The sequence below is a fragment of the Cuculus canorus genome, chromosome 2 (genome assembly GCF_017976375.1).
Source record: "Cuculus canorus isolate bCucCan1 chromosome 2, bCucCan1.pri, whole genome shotgun sequence".
Classification (NCBI taxonomy): Eukaryota; Metazoa; Chordata; class Aves; order Cuculiformes; family Cuculidae; genus Cuculus; species Cuculus canorus.
Genome location: NC_071402.1, coordinates 134,627,820 through 134,648,649, shown reverse-complemented (window position 1 = coordinate 134,648,649; position 20,830 = coordinate 134,627,820).

Sequence of the window (20,830 nt, the reverse complement as noted above, 5' to 3'; positions counted from 1 at the left end):
CTTGTTTACTTGGAAATCAGGGTCGGTGCAGAAAACACCTGGAGGTGCAAAGGGAACAAAATCAGATCCTGAGGCTGCTTGACGTGCAGGTCATCACCGTGGCCTGGATTAGTGGTGACCAAATACCTGAAGACAGCTGCTTTGGTGACGCGCTGTCCCCCTTATGTGACCCTTAATCTGCTGTCTCTAGAGCTGGCCGAAGAGGTGGCAGACTGACCTCTGCTCTCGCAGTCAACTCGACTTCCAGGGTTACAGATGAGCTGTGAAAAGGCTATGCACTTTCCCTCTCTGCTGGGAACTTCCATCTCCAGCGCTTTTCCCCAAAACGCCAAGTCCACTTCACTAAAGGCAGGGTTTGCCTAATGCACTGAAGAATGGACATCCTACATCGTGGTCACAAACAGCAGGATAGAACATAGTGATAAAACAGTGATACGAAAGAAGACGGCCTTAGCGCTTACATCCAGGTTTTAGATGCATATGTTTCTACGCAAGCACAAATGTATACTTTTTTTAATGGCAAGAAAGATACATTCCTAATAAGTTAATATTTTAATGTTTCATAGGCAGAGGAGAACACTTTAGCTTATCATTAGGGGTTTTTTGAACTTTCTCTCATTTTTATCTTCTTAGTCATTACATCTGTTATCCCTGCTTAGTGTTCTGTTTCCACAATACTTTCTATTTTATTGCTCCCTGTTTTATTATTTTATTGGGAGATAAAATTTTATTTTATTACTTTGTTGTTCCACTGGATATATCAGGTTTTACCACAGTGATTGTGTGTTGGCGTATGAAATGTGAAATTAAGCAAAATGAAGGCATCTAATAATAACAAATGTAACCATTTTGATTTTTCCTGTGCTTGCCAGAAGTTGAAAATTTGAGAATAGACCTTGGCATTCTGCTTTTGACTGTTTTAACTTTGTTTCCTGCAACTTGCAGATGACTTACAGAAGCAAAAGAATCCCACAGATTTGTTTAAATTATGGAGCTTGTGTATGATAGCTTTTGTTTTGTTTCATGTTCTTTGTGAAGCTACCAATCAATGGGAAGCAAGAATCTCAAGATAAACATTTTGCAATAAAATCTGAATCGAGAAAGTTACCCACACTAGGCAGTTATTTTTATTTATAAGGTCATTGTTTCTGTTCCTGCTTGAATGCTTCATTTTTACTTCATTCTGCTGGTGTGCCAACACCACTTGATATAAGTAACTTGAATAACCTTTGTGAAGAGTCCTATTACACACTCTGAAGAGGGGAAAGGCCTAGTAGGAATAATTCCTGTTGTTTATGTTCCCTTGCTTTACAGCAACTTTTTTTTCCCATAGTTTTCCTGCTAGTTACAGGCAGTATGGGATGAAGAAAAATCTTAGATGTTCAGCTCAGTTGTCAACAGTACCATTGTGGTTGCAGGAGGTATAGGAAGCATGTTGCCTTCTCCAGGTATTAGAAGGACAGGGCTCCCATAACTCAAAACCTGGATGTTTTCAAAACCATACAAAACAAACTTTTACAAGAACGCAATGCATCAGCAGTGCAATAGCTAGCAGAGTTTTATTACTCCAGAGTTTTATCACTGTTTATTACTGAGCTTCTGTATCTCCTTCATGATGCAGATTTTCTCTTCACTCTGTGTGATGGATTGATGGATTATACATTACAGTAGGTTCTGAACAATGTAATTTTGCATTCCTGTAAACATAAATAATATATCTAATAAATAATTGTTAAGGATGTGCTGGATATTGGCCGAGATAGCTACATTTTAAGCACAAAAGTAGCAATGTATCAGGATTCCTTGTTAGCCAAGCTGGATGTAGAGAAGACTAGGCTCTGAAGATGGTAACAGCTTCAGGTAACTCCACAACCTATCCTGACTGTAGTAGTTTGTTCTCACTTTGTTTCCTCTCCAAACCACCACTTCCCCCCCTCCTCCTGAAGCACCGCTGTACATGACAGTTTTAAGTGCAGGTGTTGGAGAATACCATTTTGGTGGTGTAGAACAGGGCCAGATTCTGAACTGCAGCATTCATCAGATGGGTCTCAATTCTGCTGCTTTAATATTGTAAGTCCCCTCTTCCGAACTGCCCTTGGGCACCTTTTGAAAGGCAGTAATGATGCTTTCAGTTGCTCAGTCACAGTAGTGTTTTGCCAACTAAAATGGAGCTGCATTAACATTCTGGGGTTTTGCACAACAGCTGGGTCCAGAAGAGTAGAACGAATGAAGGCTGTATTGCTGTCCATTTGTCCCCTAAATGCTATCCATTGCAATCAACTCTCTCCCTCCTCTCTGTTCCTTACATCCTCCCCACTGCCAGAGACACAACGTGCTGTACTTAGGTCAGAGACGCATTCCTGGCTAGCCAGACTGTGTGACAAATGGCCATGTTGCTGATGTCTAGTAGAAGGTGTCTCAGCTGATTTTGCCCTACCTGTTTCTCCATGGGGACACAAATTCAAGGCTCTTCTTCCTAATCCACCTGGCAACATATGCTGGAGATACAATATACTGTGCTGGGATGGCTGCCCTCTCCTGACCAGCCAAAATGTGTAAGACAACCAGTGGGGTTGCTGCTTTCTAGTTAAAGGAGTCTTGGTTGAGTTTCCCCTGCCTTTTCCTCACTGTGGATGAGAATTTGAATCTCTCCTCCCTAAATCGTCTGCCAGTTTGCACAAAGTTTGTAGGAAGTCAAGTATCTATCCAAATATGGTTGAAATTATTAGGATGGATGGTTTGGCAAATAGGTGAACAGGTAGCATTATTGAAGTCTTTTTCCCTTTTGAAACCAGCCTAACATTTTCTGCTGGGGACAAAGGCAACTTCTACTTCAGTTTCTGGAAGGAAGGATAAACGATGACCCAGTAAGAGCAGTAAGTCAGGGTGGAAATTAATGATAACACTAGAAAGTTTTGAATGTAAGTGGGAAGAATGGTCCAACGGCTGAAGGGCATGAACTCTTTTTGCAGCACTTCGTGAAATTTCCAGCAGTACTGTGTGTAAAGCACTTACCCTCCACCTACAGATCAGTCAGCATTTAAGCAATTGAGCTGATACTTCAATCCACTAACACATTTGTTTTCTAAATATTTATGCAGCCCTTCCCATGGAAAAAAAAAAAAAAAAAAGACAGAAATAGCATTACAAACAAGGGTCATATCTTCCTGTTCTCATCTTTCTATCACCCGACGCTGCAGCCGCAGGAGCTGTCAAGCTGCTGAGGGCTCCCGGCAGGGCCAAAATAGCTGAAGTAGGTGAAAGGTTGTGGAGCACATAAACAGGCTGGCGTGCCCAAGCACCACTGCCAATTCAGTAAGGGAAAGGTCCTGCAGCTGCTCCGGAGCTTGCGCAATCTCCCCCTTCTGCTCATAGTTTGCAAGTCAAGAGTACAGTAGCTGGATCATTTTACTGCTGGGGCTCTGGCCTGCCAGCAGCCTCCTAGGAGCTGTAGAGAATGGATGCACATGGCAGCCCAGCAGCCCGGAGCAGGAGACACCCTTTTCCCTCATTCCCTGCCTTTGTTATCTGTGTCTGAAATTACGTGTTAACTGCTTTAAAATCAGGGTAAAGGAAAAAGGATCTCTGGTTTCAAAATCATTTTTCCGAAAGATATCTAGAGCCTTGCATAGGATTTACTGTGTGTGTTTCAAACTGGGAATGTAGAGGTAGCAGAGAGGGGAAAAACCTATTTTATAGTATATCTGTAGTCTTCAGGAAAAAAGCTAGTACTCAGTAATAAATATAAAATATCATTTCAAAGTATTTATCTTGAAAAGCTTGTCACTAGAGCATGTTGGATTTAGGAGGCTGCTTAATATGTGGGTGAGCAGTAATTTTTGGCCAAGTACACCATTGCAGAGGAAATAGAGGTGGACTGTCAGTGTGGGCTGGTGCTGATCTCAAGTGCATAGCTAGACAAAAACATCCTTCTCTTGCCTCAGCTGGCTACCATAGCAGTTCTCGTGGAAAAGCATGTGGCATCTTCCATGAGAGCTGCTGACACAGAGGAGGAAGTAGGGGATGAGGACAGCTGCCACTCTGGGCTACGATTGCCTTTACTGTCAACAGCCTGTCTCTGGAGAAGAGCTCCTGAGAAAAGGTGGAGAAATTGTGGAACAAGTCAGAAGACACTGAATAATACCAGGAGAATACAACTTTCATGGCCTAGATATGTTTCAGCGGAATCAGAAAACAGTTACATTTTTCTGTAGGAATATGGAAAGGGAGTTAATGGAACAAGGTGAATAAATTTGAAAGTCTGGGATTAGACATCTTAAGAAAGACCTCATCCTGAGAAGAAGGAGCTCTAGTTTCACCTGTAACCCTTACATGAGTCATGCACTTTGAACCAGTATACGTACTGCTTTTCTTTTTCATTGTGGACCACTCTGGGTGAAGATGAGATATTTTGCTAATTGTTCTGTATCAGCTGTGGCTTGAGTTGCTGCTCAGAACAATAGCCTTGAACCACTATCCTAGGTTATTTTGTCTGACATTGATCTTAAAAAGCAATCTGTTTCCCCTGTTCTTCCCTCTCAGCCTTTCTTTCATCAGATCTGCAAGGATTTATTTTCTTTCAGTGTCCAACATCGGAAGTTGAAAGAGAAATTTAGCCTGGGCAATACTGAGATAAGGCAAGAGATGTCATCTAGAAGAGGGCTTGCTGCAGTGTTATCTTGCCATCCTTTCAAAAGAAATGCAGAGTTCATAGTACTCCAGGAATGCCACTTCCTCCTAGTGTTCCAAATTAAGGGGAAGTTTGCTTCCTATCTGCAACATTGTGACTATTATTACTGAAGTGTGAACTTAGAGAGATTAAAAAGTTGATCTCATAAATACTGAGTTCCTATAATGTGCTCTACAGAAGATATCCACACAGTAAGCCTGTGGGAGTTTTCTTATTTGATGAAATGTATAACCACAGGCTAAGCCATAATAGCGGCAGTTATACATGAATATGTGTATTAAAATAGTCCTGATAAAAACAAGAACAATAAAAAATGTTGCACTGTGTAATTAAAACTGTTTGCCATTGGGTCCAAGTAAGTACAATACTTTTGTGTCATGAGACCAACAGGTATCTGATCGTGGGTAAATCATCAATGCAATGTTGCTGGAACATTAAGAGCAGCCTCAACAAACATGGGATGCTCTCAATTAATTGTGGAACTGTTTTAACCTCATTATATACTAGACTCTAGCAAAATACACATTTTCACTATGCAGTATTACTATGTGGGGGGTTTTTGACTCTAACTCTTTTCATATTCTTTATTGCTTTATCCACACTGGTGCTTTCAAATTAATTTGTCAATGTAGTGCACATCTAACAATCACTGAACTGAAAAATAAAATAATCAGAGCTATGCTGCTACTTCATTTCCAAGGCTTCAACCTGATCAAAGTGACATAGCCAACCAACGAGTTTAATATTTCTTCATTTCACTTCTTTTAATGACACCAATGTTCTAAATTAATTGTCATGGTTATATTTATAAGCAAACATTCAGAAATATACATGCTATTTCATTTCTACTTAGAAAAAGACTCTTAGGCATTAAAAAATACTGAATTAAGAAAGCAGAGTTTAAACTGGCATATTTACCTGTTTTTAAAAGTTCAAAATGTGTGCAAATGCAAATCTTGTTTCCCTACTACCTGAGACATAATACCTGGGAACAAATAATCAACAATATTTTTGCAGGCATTGGTTTCACAAAGACACCTTTGAAAGAAAACATTTTAGCATACTCATATTAGGGTAGAGTCTGTGAAATGAAAATGAAAAATGTCTTTGTCTCCTGTGAGACAAACTGAATTAGAAATATAAATGGAAAAACTTCTGTTATTAACAAGATAGCTTTTCCCTGCAAAAAAAATTAGATTAATTGAAATGTGTAAGATCTCCATTTACACCTCACAGGAAACATTGCAATTTCCTTTTACACACTCACACAACTGCTGTTGAAGTGTGAATTGTCAAGTCTTCCATCTTATGGCTAGTCATTATTAATACACATTTAAGTAGCATTGACTATTAGGGGATTTCCTCATTCCCAGAAAGAAATGCAATTTACTTTCTGGTTCATTCAGTACTGAGTAATGTTATGAAATTTTAATATGCAGATCAAACATTAAATCTACTATAAACCACCAGAAGATACTCTGGCCAAGAGAAAACTTGGTAACCACCACAAGAGACCTTGTTAGCTTTCAGTGAGTGCTGAGAGGGAGAGCAGTGCTTTCTCCTGGGCTAGTTACTGGAGCATCAGTTTTCCCTTTGCTTTCCATTCCAGGTATGCTGTGTGGGAGCCTGAAAACCTGTTCCTTACTTGCGATTCCCAAATGCTAAAGCTTCAGAAACAGTGATGAGGAAGTTATCAAAGAAGGAATTTGGAATTCAGAAACGCATATGTAGTTCCAGAAAGAACAAGATAATAAATTGAGAAAGATACTTAAACTAGTATGGCATGTGTATTCTCATACTGAAGTGAATAAGTATATCTGTATTTATTTTTACAGGTATTCTGGGCTGTCTTATAGCATGCACGTCAAGGAATATATATACTAATCTCCTCTCATATATGGAAACTGAGTCTTTAAATTGCAAGCATTTAAGTAAAAAGTCAAATCAAATCAATGCCAAGAATGCTGGTTGGGCTGTAATTTTTACTGAAAATTATCTTCTTTAAGGCCTTGGGAAAAATCAGAGATTTTGTAAGAGTGAGCTAATAAAGACATTTCTATCTCATTTCCCATTATAAAAATCTTAGTCAAACTTTCGTTACGTATTCTACTCTTCTTCTGAAATACAGTAAATGGATATGGTATCTGCCCTTTCCATAAGAAAGACTCAAAGGAGTGGTAGAAATGCAGTCTGTAATTTTGTACAAGCAGTTTTGGCTGCTTAAAAAAGGCTGTGGGACTCTGCAGCTCTGAGAGACTTCAGTCAGAGTTGTGAACTCATATCACCTTGAAAAATTTGGTGCTACATCTGACCAACATCCTGAATTTAGATGTACTGTTGAAAATGTGGGATATATTTTCATCCCAGGTACCTCAAAGAGACACGCACAGCATTTTGACTCCCAGAATTTTCTCTTTCAAATAAAAAGGATGTGTGTACCCTGTGTAAGCAGTCCTGGAGAAATCTATCTGAAGTTGTTCTTTTGGAACATCCAGATAATTCTAGCCTTTTACAGTCAGTTCATGTTTCAAATTTTGTGGCAAATGCTTGGATGTCTTGGAGTAGAGAAGACTCAGAGGGAACACATAAAATTACATAGGAAAGGCACCAATTCACTCTTGCTGAGCAGTAATTTGGTTTGGTTTAGTAACCTGTGAAGTGGTTCTCTAAAATGATGAACTTTAAGGAAACTATAAAGAGTGTGATTATTGATGTCTGCTGTAGGTGACCTTTATGTGCTGAAAAGATCATGAGGTAGTCAAGACAAAAAAATTACAACCTCCTTTTCTTCTTCTCTCTAATGGTCTGAAATTGAAAAATTGGATCTATTGAACCCCAGTTAAAGTTAGGACAGCCAAATAAAACAAGGCTACAACCTGCAACTTGCAGTTTTCCAAGTATGTTATTTATATACCTTAGAGAATAAATGTTCCTGCTTGAGGGAGTTGTGATTGACCACCCTCATCTGAACATAAATCACTCCAGGCTATTTCCATCCATTAGCTACCTCTTCTGTTAACTTTCCCCTCTATATGGCAAAGAAACACATTCCAACATTTCACAGGAATAGGGAAAGGAACGGATGAAGATAATTCGAAATTTTTTCTTCTGATTTTTTTTTCAGTGCTATGATAAGGACTCTGTGCCTTCTTATCATCCCTACTCCTGAGTATCTTTCTGGCTGTTCTTTGTTTGCTGTTTATGTCAACATAATCTAAACTCCTGCCAGCGCTGGCAAATTTACACTGGTATTGATCAGCTTGCATAATATGGTTAATGCTTTAGCATCATAGTTCCTGACATTACATCAATACATAGCAGGTAATGTTTCAAATGCGTTAGCTATGCAGGTGACCTTTCAAATCTCCTTAGGAGCAACAGAGTCAGCATGCCAATTACCACACCGTTCTGAGGGTGGCATTTTAAGAGTCACTCCTGATCTTGACAAGGGACCAAAAATGCAGTAGCATGCCATTGGGTATGTCCTATGACAGAGACTTTCCGTCAATGTGCTAGGTGCTGGGAAATGCTAAAGGAAACCCAGGACAGAGACAGAAGAGCATTGCTTTCCTTGGTGTAAAGAACCTCTAAAAATCTGCCTGCAATAACGTCAGTTGAATTATTTTTTCCACAGCTTCCTTTGGAAAGGGATCCTGTCTGGTCCTGTCCTGCCCTACACTTTTCATTTTAATAAACATGTTTTCCAGAAGTATGATGAGCAACGTGACCAGAGTTTGAAATAGGCGTTTGCCTGATTCTTCCAATATTTTCCATTAGGAAAGTTATTAATTTTTTATTATTTTAAACAATTTTATGTCTGATACAGTGTTTACAGCACATCCAAAACAATGTGTTTCTCAGTTCTAGTAGAAGTGTATGGACTGTCCAATCTCAGCTGCTGTGTGTGTTTGCTACATAGCCTTGGTTTGGCCCAAGAGGAAGTTTTTATGCTTGCAGAACAGATTTATTCTGTGTTATAACTGGGAAACTGAGCTGTTACCAGCAGTGTTCAACCCAGACTTCCAAATGCTTTTTGAAGTATTTAGGGATGTGACAGCTGTGTATCTGAAAATAGGTTAAAGAGAAGTTGTTTACAGGAAAGGACAGGCTTGGTGTGCTCACTATCTACTGCATTGCTGAAGAGCTTGCTGTGATGTTCTGTACTCAACGAAGTTCAGATAATGACTGATGAGTTTATGTATGAGTAAACTAGATGATTTTCAGCAGGATGGTATGATATCTTCTTGCCAGCTGTGAATAGTACTAAGTATTATGCATATATACTGCAATGTGAGATATCAGAGGTGATCACTGGGACATCCCAGTGAAATGATGGGTTAAATTCTCAGCAAGAGGGAAGTTGCATATGTGTTATTTCCAGTTACTGGATAGTGTGTGAATGACTGTGAATGAAGTTCTAATCCAGAGTCCACTGCATTCGGTTAAATGTTTCCAGTCATGTCAGCTGTAGTCTTTAGTGGGAACTGGACCAAACATCTGTAAGACAGGAGAGGGCGAAATGCCCAGTGACAGGAACAGGTCAGGTTTAGACTTCGTATTTTAACATTTTCAATAACTTATAACATTCAGAAAAGTGTTTTGGAATCTGATTCTCCCCTTGTTCAGCTTCCTACATTACACATAGATTATTTCAATGAGTTGAAGATTTTTTCTTCTGACCATCTAACTTGACAAAGACAGTGACCTAGGCCACCTTTACAGCAGGGAAAAATAAAACAGGCATTCGTATCCCTGTTCTGAAATCCTTTCTGTGCATGCTTTGTGCTTTCTGGCTGAAATAAGCAAAACGTAGTTTTTAAAAATGCTCTGAGTATATTGTGTCCATCATTGGTCATGGGCTGTGAGGGGAAAGAAGCACAGATTTCTGAATTAAGAGGGACCAGCAGGGCTATCTGAGATCGTTTTCCAAGATTGAGAAGACAGGAAGGGAGCATGAACTGATGAATCCTCCTTGTAAGCACCAACATCTGAGCGCACTCAGTGGAATTGGGATGGAAGTAGGGGACGCCTAACCCTGGAAAAGCTGAATGACACAGCAGTGTTACCTGTTTCTTCTGCAGATATCTTGTATTAAATAGTAAGAAATTATTAGAAAGGTAGGATGGAGTTCTGCATGGAAATTTGTAACACACTGGATGTTGATTTATGTAGGATCTTAGTGAAGAGAGCCTCCTTCTTGTTTTCAGTCAGCTATTGGGGCCATGGCCACTGTGTTCTGTCAAATAGCTCTTGTAATCTTCCCAGACTAGACCCGTATGACATGTTAGATAGATAGCTTCACTAAGCCATACCAGTTGTGTCCATACCGTATAAAATCCTTCTAGGATAGATAGCCCATATAGTAGGCCTATCGAGGCCTTTTTAGCATTTATGCTAGTATGATATAAAGGCCCCTGATTAGCTATTGCTATTAATGCGTCAGCACCTCATAGCTAATGACAGAAGGGATGGTAGTGCTGGGTTTTTTTGGCATTGGAGAGAGAGAGGAACTGGAAGAGAAGATGGACTTAAGACTCATACTTACAACAAGACTAGTCAGAAAATGAGACATGAATTGTAAGTGCTGCATACTTTATTTCTAGCAAGGCACTCAAGCCTCCTCAGGTCAAAACATCTTTACTTTCCTTACTCCCGCAGGCTTTTACCTTTAATTGTGAGAGCAGGTTATCAGGACAGAATCAGATGCAGGCCACCTCAATCCAGGCAGTAAGACTTGATGAAACATGGACGAAAGACCTTATGGCCCTTCAAAGGACTGCATAAATCATGTGCCCTATAGCAACAGTCTCTACCTCTAAGATAAACACAGTTCTTTGAAAGTTCACACACCTCACTCTGGTCTTTTGTGATAGATCCTAACTTAGGACTGTGAGCTTTCTGCCCTGTTAGTCAACAGCTGGAGAGAACAAGGCAAAGCTACCCTTTGCAGACATCCAGTCTGCAGATAAAAGTCAATGAAGGCATCTGTCTTTGTAGAATGGTATCCAAAATGATCAGAAGCTGAAGGGTTTTCAGCAGGAAAAGGAGTCTGAGCAGATCATCACAAAAAAAATTACTCTGGAGGATGGCTTGACTGCCTCTTTGAGAAGATTAGAGGACACAAACATAGCTGACTCCCATGTTTGTGCTGGCTTAGTAACAGTTCCAACATATTATGAGAGTTGGTGTCCATAGAGGCCAATGACCATGCCTTGAGTTTTGCCTGGGACTTGATGCCTCTATGTAGAGTAGGGAAATTGTTAATTTGGGGAAGAGGGAAGGATGCCTGAATGGAAAACCTCATGTCTTATCCTTTAGGGAAGTAAATTTTCAGTCAGTTGCACACAGATATTTACCATTTGGCCTAGGGGATGTTGAGGGATGGGAGAGCTCTGCTCAGTAGTGGAGAGGGACCAGTAGGAATGGTTGAAGTAAGGGCTGGGCTTGAAGGCACCAGAGGCACATTTTTTGTATGAAACCCTGTGTCAGAGGCTTTGCAGATTGGGATGGTGTTGGACTGAGGAGTGTGCAAGGCTGGTAGGTCTCAGGTCAACACTTAGTCCCAACTCTCACCGCCCGTTGTCAGTATTCAGCACTGTGTTCAGAGCTAATATCCTGTGCTGTATACTGGGGTAGATAGTGGTGTTAGAATTAGAGTTTCAGTTAGGGAAAGGAACAAGGAAAGGAACATTGAAAGAACCTGGACACCGTGATGTCCTGTGTGATCTGCATGGACATAGACAGGTCTGATGTTGATAGTGCACTTACACAACATTTTTATTTATGTACTCAGGTCATGTATTCTCTTGTGGTCACTAGTTACTTTGCTATTTTTACTTTATGGTTTATTTCAGATTTATGTTTAGGGAATGAAAGAAATCCAGTGTGGTTTTGTGCTGCCTGTATACTTAAGAGTTCAGATGAGGGTTGATATCCATGGAGGACAATGGTTTATGACTGATTTCAGTAAAAACTTTAGTCACAAAGTATGTTGAAGGCAATGGTTTGGATTCAGAATGGAATTATGAATATTATGGAAGCTGAAGGGCTTCCCTCTCTAATTTCAGCCTTCATAGAAGTATCAGTGAGGTGGAGTCTTCTTTACAACAGCTTGATCCTATGGACCTGAGAGTCATGCCAGCTAGTGGAGAGTAGTGGGATGATTGTGAAGTGTATCATTTCTTCATGTCATGCATCTTCCTCCAAAACACACTTCTCTCCTCATGTCTGTTGTCTATTATGCAACTTTCCAGAGCCAGCAACCTATAATCCATGCAGTTGATAACGCGAAGCAAATTCTGTTCTGAGCGGCATCTGATAATGCTTCCAGGCATAAAGTCAGCACTGACACCTGTTGTGTGGTCCCAAGGTACTGCTTCGGGTCTAATGTTTCATTAAATCACAATTTGTAGTTTCAAGGTATAAAGGAGGGGAAAAAATTCCATGGCAAGGACTGACTGACATAGAAGTCATTTTACTACTTACTTTCGTGAGAGCTTTAAGTATTGTTTGTTCCGTGACGTTAAAGGGCAAAGTAGAGAATTTTGGCTCTCAGCACTGAATCAATCAGCAATGTGGGCTCTTCCAGATCTTGTTGCTACAGTGTATCTTTTAAAGACGCTGTCTGCTCATTTTACTTACTTCCACTGATTGTCTGAGTGCATACTTTTCATTTTACTTTTTCCTTTCATAATGATCATCCAGTTCATTATTACAGAGAAACTTCTTTACAAAAACAAAGCTTCTAAACTGTTCTGAAAATGGTGGAGTTGTCTCTGAAAATAACATAGAATCATAGAATGACTAGGTTGGAAAAGACTTTCGAGATAATCAGGCCCAACCATTCCTGTTCACTACTAAATCTTATCCCTAAGCACTTCATCTACCCATCTTTTAAATGCATCCCGGGATGGTGACTCAGCCATCTCCCTGGGCAGCCTCTGCCAGTGCCTGATAACCATTTTGGGTTTCATAGGCAAAACATGCCTATGAAACAAGTTCTCTGTTACACCCAAATTAACAATGTATGAACTGCACATGAAATTTTGCCTGAATTTCAGATAGCAAGGAGGTGTACCTGTGGGCTCTGTTTCTGTTTAAATCTTGGAAAGAAAGAAGGGAGAATTCCAAAACAAATGAATGAACAAACAAACAAAACCCCAGAAGTGATGGCAACAAGAAAATAATTGAGTGGAACAAAGAAAATGGAAGAAGAGTGGAAATAGATTCCTTGATGTGTTCTTCCTTGTATCTTTTATTTTTGTTTAACTCGCTCCATCTTTTCGTTTTCTCTGTTGTCCTTCACTATTAGTGACCTCAATGTTCTTTTGGTACAATCATTTTTGTTAATTGAAGAATTCAGGTCCAGTTAACAAAATCTTTTTGAATATTACAAATCCTAAATTCAAAACTTGCTAGATCTTAAGAAATCTTCCATTTGTTTTATTTTTGTTTCTATTGCTATAAAAGATGCAGGGTTTTATCTGTGTTTGGTTTTTGGGGTTTTGGGGTTTTTTTTTGTTTGTTTTTTTTAAAAGGCTAAACATGATTTTACTTTTGTTCATTTTCCTCTCTTACTTGGGAAAATATCTCTAGTACATCAGGCATCCTTATTTTAAAATGCCCTTTTTTGGTAATGTCTCACAAAGAATTTATCATTGTCTCATGGTGCAGCATATTTTATGGTTCTCCACTACTTGTAGTTTTGGAACAAAAATAATTGTGTGAAAGGTTGCCTGTGAGATGCTACTTCAGTGAACGATAATGTAACCTCCAGGGTGAGGCAGTGCTGCCACCTATGTTCATTTACTTTCCAACAGGTCCAGACCTTTTCTGAACCTTGACCCACAAAGAAAATATCCCATCACGTAGTAGAGTAGTGTTACAGTTGATGTAATGGAAAAAGAAGCTCTGCTTTGGAAGCAAAAGAGAAGTCCTCGTATGCAGTCTGTTGGTCTGGTTAGCAACACAAACACAAGGGCGAGTTTACCAGCCTGATGTTGCCAAGAAGCACCAGCCTGTGGTACTTGTGACTACCAGCCTGTTTGATCATAACTTTCACAGAAAGGTTTACATTCCTCTCTGAGTATTTCAGTCCTCCCTCCCAAACATTATCTATTTTATTGAATATTGAGTAATGTTTCACTATACTTCATCTCTATAAAGAAACAGTCAACCCAAAATGAGCAAACCTAGGAAATCAACCCGAAACACTCTGCATCCTTTGTGTACTCCTTGTGGCTGGCTTTTCTGGTGCATCGTGTTATTCTGGTGGGCAGGAAAACAAATTCTTTCTGATCTGGAAATCTTCATAAGTTTCTGCAGAGGGAAAAGAAGATGGCTAGCTAGAAATGACTTATCTTCATAAATGATGTCAGATTTGAACTACCTGAGTAAAGACTAGATATCTGATAATTTTTGCAAAACAAATTATTGGGCTGCATTATATTAGGATCATATTGTGTAACGTAACAGGTAGCACTCAGAATAATAAGGTCAAACCCAGATCTGTAAAGTTTGAGCTGTTATGGGTGTTGAGAAACCTTTGATGTAACAGTATGTTTTTTCCAGTTCAGGTTCTGTTCTCCTAATAGGTAAAGATGTACCATGGTCAATTCAGTGAACAGAATGATTTTTGAGCATATAAGTTTTCTTATAAGTATTAAACTCACATAACTTATTTTTCTTGATGTCACACAGCTAGAACTGGCCATAGTTTTGCAAGGAACTTCAATGCAATTGTACACTCAAAATACAACATGGGTAGGACAATGAGCAAGGTAGTATAGTATGATCTAGTTTCAAAGCAACAGGCTGTGAGCATTTGAACTCAGTCTAGACAGAGTTAGAGTCTGGATTATACCCACTGCACAACATAAACCCAAAGATACTAGATCACTTAAAAGGAAATTACTTTAAGAAAAGTATGAAAGAGGTTTAAACGTAGCTCAGACAAATTAGTTCCAGAAGCATGACAATTGTAGGTGTTAATAATTTAGAAATAGACTATTTATGAAAACTTGGCAGTAATACAACTACATGGCATTCCTATTTTACTCTGGGAAACAGTATTTAAATATCACCTTGCAACTGAACACAATAAAGTATTTGAAATTATAATATGTAAATGTTATTTACTATTCTGTGGACATCTGTCCTTTCTTATGTCTGTATTTCTTGAAGATGCATTGTTTTTATTCATAAAGTGCCAACAGTTTCCATAATGCACAAACCTTTTCCTGCCTTGGAATGAGGGAGTTCTTGATTCATCTGTGTTCGTCTGAGAGCTTGGCGTGCCTACATAAGACCTAGTATCCACATGCAGCATGATCTGTCTTTTGGCATCTGAGAAGAGATGGTAGGGGAAAACATGATATATGTGTACAAAAATAGATTAGGCATTTAGGATTCAAAACAAGTCCTTGTCAGATCTAAACTAGGCCTCTCGTCGAGCTATACCTGCTTTCTCTTTTAACATAGACAAATTCTGTAATTTTCTGGGGAAAAATACCACAGACTTTAAAATGAAAACTTCCATAGAAATTGCAGATTATTCTTCTGAAATTATTCCGTATATCCAGGTGTTCATCTAAAATTTTTAAAGCTGTGCCATCATGCACTGACTGCAAGCCTGTTCCATTGTTTAAATCAAAACCAGCTAGGAAATTAGTGGAGGACAGTACTGCCACTAAATCTCTGTGCATGCTCCCTGTGCAAAAATTACAATGAAACGTTTTCAGACCTGACAAATGCCTTTTATATGCTCAAGTTTCTGGGAGTGCAACTCAAGGCATCTTACAGGGACAGCTAATCCTTCTTTCAGAAGTTGACTTCCAGACTTACACTGAGCAATCAGACACTACTGTAATCAGAGAAAACCTGGAATTTAGTAAACTCTCTAGGTTAACTGCATTCTAATAAATGAAGAAGAAGTGAAATTTTGTACAAACACTGTTATTTTGTCTAGAGAGCAAAAGAATTTTAAATGGACCGCAGACATTATTGGAATGCATGAATTCTGGCTAAGTTCTTCAACATCCTAGCCCAGCAGATTTCTGTGGAGGTGCAGAATGTCATGACAGTTAGCCAAGTCTGGCTTAGCCTGTGTGAAACTGTCTGAGCTCAAGGCTGTTGCCTGCTGAGAACCTGAAATGTTTTCTTCTTTTAATGCTGATCCGTTATTTCGCCTGGTTGCTTTCAGCCATACTTAAGACTCCAATTTACAGGTTTTATTTTCATTTGTTTTCACTGTTTATAGCTGGTCATTTGAGTGTCTTTTGGTGTTCACTAAAGAACCATTTTTTTAAGCTTCTCTGAATCATAATTTCAGATTTCTGAGCAGAAATTACAGATTTTCAAGAAAAGTCTTCAGGACGCTTTAGCAATCCCTTTCTTTTGTGTTTTACATTCCTGCACTGTGTTACCAGACACACAAACCCCAATCTATCATATCATAATTATACATGACCAACAGACAGCACTACAGGGTGTGGAAATTCTCTAATTAATTTGGAGGTGACTTTATTGTAAATTCTAGAAAAATAATCTTTGTTTTCATGATCATTTTGTCCACTCTTTTCCTACTAGTTGCAGGACAGCTCTTATATCTGATGGTGGCAGTGATGGCTTAAAATGAAACAGAAATTGTAGCTATAGTGCACATAATATTAGAAATACAGTAGAATGGGTCCAGTCCCAAATTGCAAGTCCAGTTCCCATGCACAAAGAGATGACCGTCAGGTGCCTCGGCAAAAGGAATCTGAAGTAGTTCTATGGATCCTGCACAAAGGACTGACAAACCCATGGAAGATAGTTGATGTCAACAGAATAAAACACATTGCGTAACAGTTTCAATATACAGCACAAATTTAGATAGTAATATCTGCAAAATAATAATGATAACACACAGTAGGACATAAACAAGCCAGGAGGTTCCTGGAGCACATTAATGATAACTCCCTCCTCCAAGTGATAGAGGAGCCAATGATGAGAGGTATTTTGCTTGTCCTTTTACTCATCAACATGGAGGGGTTCATTTGGAATGTGAAGATTAAAGGCAGCCTTGGCTACAGTGACCAGGAGATGGTGGACTTCAGAATCCCAAGGGCAGGAAGGAGGGTGAAAAGCAAGCTCACAACCCTGGGCTTCAGGAAAGCAGACTTTGGCCTCTTGAAAGATCTGCTTGGAAGAGTCAGGAAAGATGGTTAAAGTTCAAAGATTACCTCCCTCAACCTCAAGAGAGTTCCATTCCAATGAATAAGCAGTCAGGCAAAAATGCTATGTGGATGAACAAGGAGCTCTTATTTGAACTCAAACACAAAAAGGGAAACATACAGAAACTGGAAGCAAGGATGGGTAACCTGGAAGGAATACAGAAAAATTGTCTGAGCATCTCGGGGATGAAGCTGGGCAAGTTAAACCCCAAATAGAATTGAGTCCTACAGACATGAAGAAGGGGTTTTATAAGCATAAAGGTGACAACAGGAAGACTAGGGAAAATGTAGGCTCATTGCTCAATGAGATGGGGGACTTGGTTACACAGAACATGGAAAAGGCTGAGGTACTGAATGCATTCTTTGCTTCTGTCTTTACTAGCAACACCCAGTCTTCAGGAATTCCAGGTCCCATAGACCAGGAAGAAAGGCTGAGGTAAGAAAGACACATTCTTGTTGGAAGAGGATCAGATCAGGGAATACTTTTGGAAAATGGATATACATAGTTCATGGGCCCTGATGGCATGCACCTATGAGTGCTGTGGGAGCTGGCAAATGTCATTGTGAGGCCACTGTCAATAATCTTTGATTGATCATGGTGACTGGGAGAAATGCCTGAAGATTAGAGGAAAGCAAATATCACTCTTATCTTCCAGAAGAGCAAGAAGGAGGGCCTAGGTAATTACACACCAGTTGGCCCCACCTCAATACCAAGGAAGGTGATGCAGCAGCTAATCCTTGAAACCACTTCCAGGCACATGATCAACAGGAGGATCCCCAGGAGTAGTCAGTATGGCTTCACTAAGGGGAAGACATGCTTGACCAGCTTGATAAATGTCTATGATGAAATCATTAGCCTGGTAGATGCAGGGAGAGCAGTGGATATTGTTTATCTGGACTTCAGTAAGGCCTTTGGCAGTGTCTTCCATAAGATCCTTATAGACAAGCTGTTGCTAAATATGAGCTGAGTAAACAGAGAGAGAGGTGGGTTGAAAACTGACTAACTGGCTAGGTCCAGTGGGTGGTAAGAGGTGGCATAAAGTCTTTGTTGGTCTCTCTCTAGTATGTCCATGTCTCTCTTCTACTGGGGAACCCAGAACTAGACACAGCAACTCCATCTATGGCCTCACCAGTGCTGTGTAGAGGGGAAGAAGCACTTCACTTGATGTACTGGCAACACTTCTCCTAACGCAGCCCAAGATACTGCTAGCCTTCCTTGCCTCAAGGGCACATTGCTACCTCATGTTCAATTTCGCATCCACCAGGATGCCAGATCCTCTTCTGCAAAGCTGCCTTTCAGGCTGAGTGGCCCCCAGCAGGTACTGACACACAGGGCTGTTCTTCCCCAGGATGAGGACTTTCCACTTCCCCTTATTGAACTTCATAAGATTGCTGTTCACCCATTTCTGTCAAGGTCGCTCTGGATGGCAGCACGACCCTCTGGTATATCAGCCACTCTTCCTAGCTCCCAGATTTATGTCATATTGACCCCTGAGGTACACTGCTATCTCCTAGTCTCCAACTAGACTTCATGCCACAGATCATTGCACTCTCAGCTCAGCCATTCAGCCAGTTTTTTGGTATACCTCACTGTCTGTGTACGCAGGACATACTTCATTGGGTTGTTATGAGGATCTTATGGGAGACAGTGTCAAAGACCTTACTGAAGTCCAGGTAGATAATACCTACTGATGTCCCCTTGTCTTTATATTTGCTTTATACCTCTGATTTTTCTTTGTAGCTCCCTCACTATGGTTACCAGAGAGGCAGAGATAAGTGCACCGGTATACAGAGTATTTAAAAAGTGACCTTGTCAAAGAAAGAATCACCTTCACTACAGTTTTAAAGCCTTTCAGTGAGAAGAGTAAGAGAGTAGACAATATCATTGCTAAATCCTTGGAGTACATGAGTAGGAATGAAGTCTGCTAACCTGTTGCCCTGATGGAGTGAGTGGAGTGAATTGTTGCCCTGCCACCTAGTGGCAATACGTCACTGTATCGCAGTAATTAAGTCTACTTATGATATTAGCTTTACTGTGATTCTCAGACTTCTAAGAGGTGAGTTGTCTTGGTTTTGTTTTTTTTTTTCTCCTTAGTATTAAACTTCTTTATACTAATGGTAGATCGAGCATCAAACAGTTTTAAGAGTCTTAATGAAACCTCTTGTCTGTAAAGAGAAGCCTGAATAGGAGGATCAAGAATACTGGATAATTGTATTTTACTAGTAGTGTATCAAATACATCAAAATACCAATATCTGAACAAACTCAAAATGCAGAGGTAAGTAAAGAAACAAAAGTAGTGGTTTTGTAATAAGTCATTTAGGACTGTTTTTCTTATCTCCTAAATTACATGTAAATCTTGGTGCTTAAAAAAATTTAAATGGAAAAATGTGAAAAATGAATGATGGCTGCTCCAATCACTCTGTTATATCATGTATATGCTCTTCTCTGGAACATATACATACCCTCACATCTACCCATCATATTTTCCTGAAAAATGTGTTAATTACACAATGGGTAGTGAAATTATTTATCCCATAAGAATTAAAGGGTTGGGTTCAGAGAAGTGTTCATAATATAAGTACACAGTGACATAATCCGTGGTTTGGATGATGGAGCAGAGCAGGAACATCAACTGGGTGGATGCTGGCTTTTCAGGGACTTGCATTGTGGAGCAGCTCACTCTTCTGGATGATCCCAGCCACTTAGTCTGGACACAGAAGATCGAACTGCCTCCCATTGACCAACTTGATTGATCCTTATTTACCTGAAGAAGATGAAGACTATGAAAGTGTACTATTTAGACAGAGGTAGAAAAAGTAGTTACAATGGCAGACTTAAATTGGGCATCTCTATGGAGAGAGATCAAAAAACATGGCAGGCTGCAGCTTTGAGTAGAAGAACACAGGACAGATATCAATGGCATGAGCCTACTGATCTACTACTGAGGTTCCCAAATACAAGCCTCCATGCTATGTGAATGGTCATGCCAGGCTGATCTCACAGATTGGGAATCACTTTGTAATCAGTTCGGCTTGTCGTGAAGGAGAGTGGTGGTCTGGAATAAATGCTGAGACATAGCAGTGGTACCTAATGCAAAAGCTTCTCCTTCAACATGACCCCTAGATGGTGATGCTGTATATGTTTGGTTTGAAGTTTTTCACAATGCACATTATATACTCTCTGAGCAAGGGGGATTTGGGCACTGATTTGTGCAATCAACATTATCTCCTATACACAGACATAGGTCCTAGACTTGTCACAGCAATATTGAACTCCTACATGTCACATGGAGGTCACTGAAACTTTTTGCACAATCTATTTCGCAGCCTATCTGTATGTCAAGAGTTTTGGGGCAAGGACAGAATATTTCCTAAATATGAAGGAAAATCATAAAATTCAAAATATATACTAAAGAAGAACTGTCTCAGCATGCATTGAAATTCATTGAAATGAAGTTACCTGTTTATACACAGAGAAATGTTCTTTAGGTAAACAGGCAAGATAATATTATAGGTTCTTTATTTAAAAAGTGTAACATTAGCTGTCTTTCTCTAGGATAGTCATGAAAACAAGTACATATGTAAGATTAAGCAGTGGAAAGTGGAGTATCTGGTCATGGCCCCAAAAGACATTTCTATGTACTGGAGAGAGACCTACGTGTATTGACTAGACACATACATAAAACTATTTTTATTTTCATCACAGTCATAGTGAGAAACCCATGCTGAGGTGGGGATAGATTCATCTTCCTAGTGTGGAATGTGACACATAGGTAATGGTTACTTTAGCACAGTTTGACATTTTTCACAGGTATTTACTTTTCTATTAACTCTATATCTGCTTTACAGTAATATCATAGGCATTTTATTTTGGGGATGGACAGGAAAGCAGTATACCTTTATAAATCAATCTACTCTAATTAGTG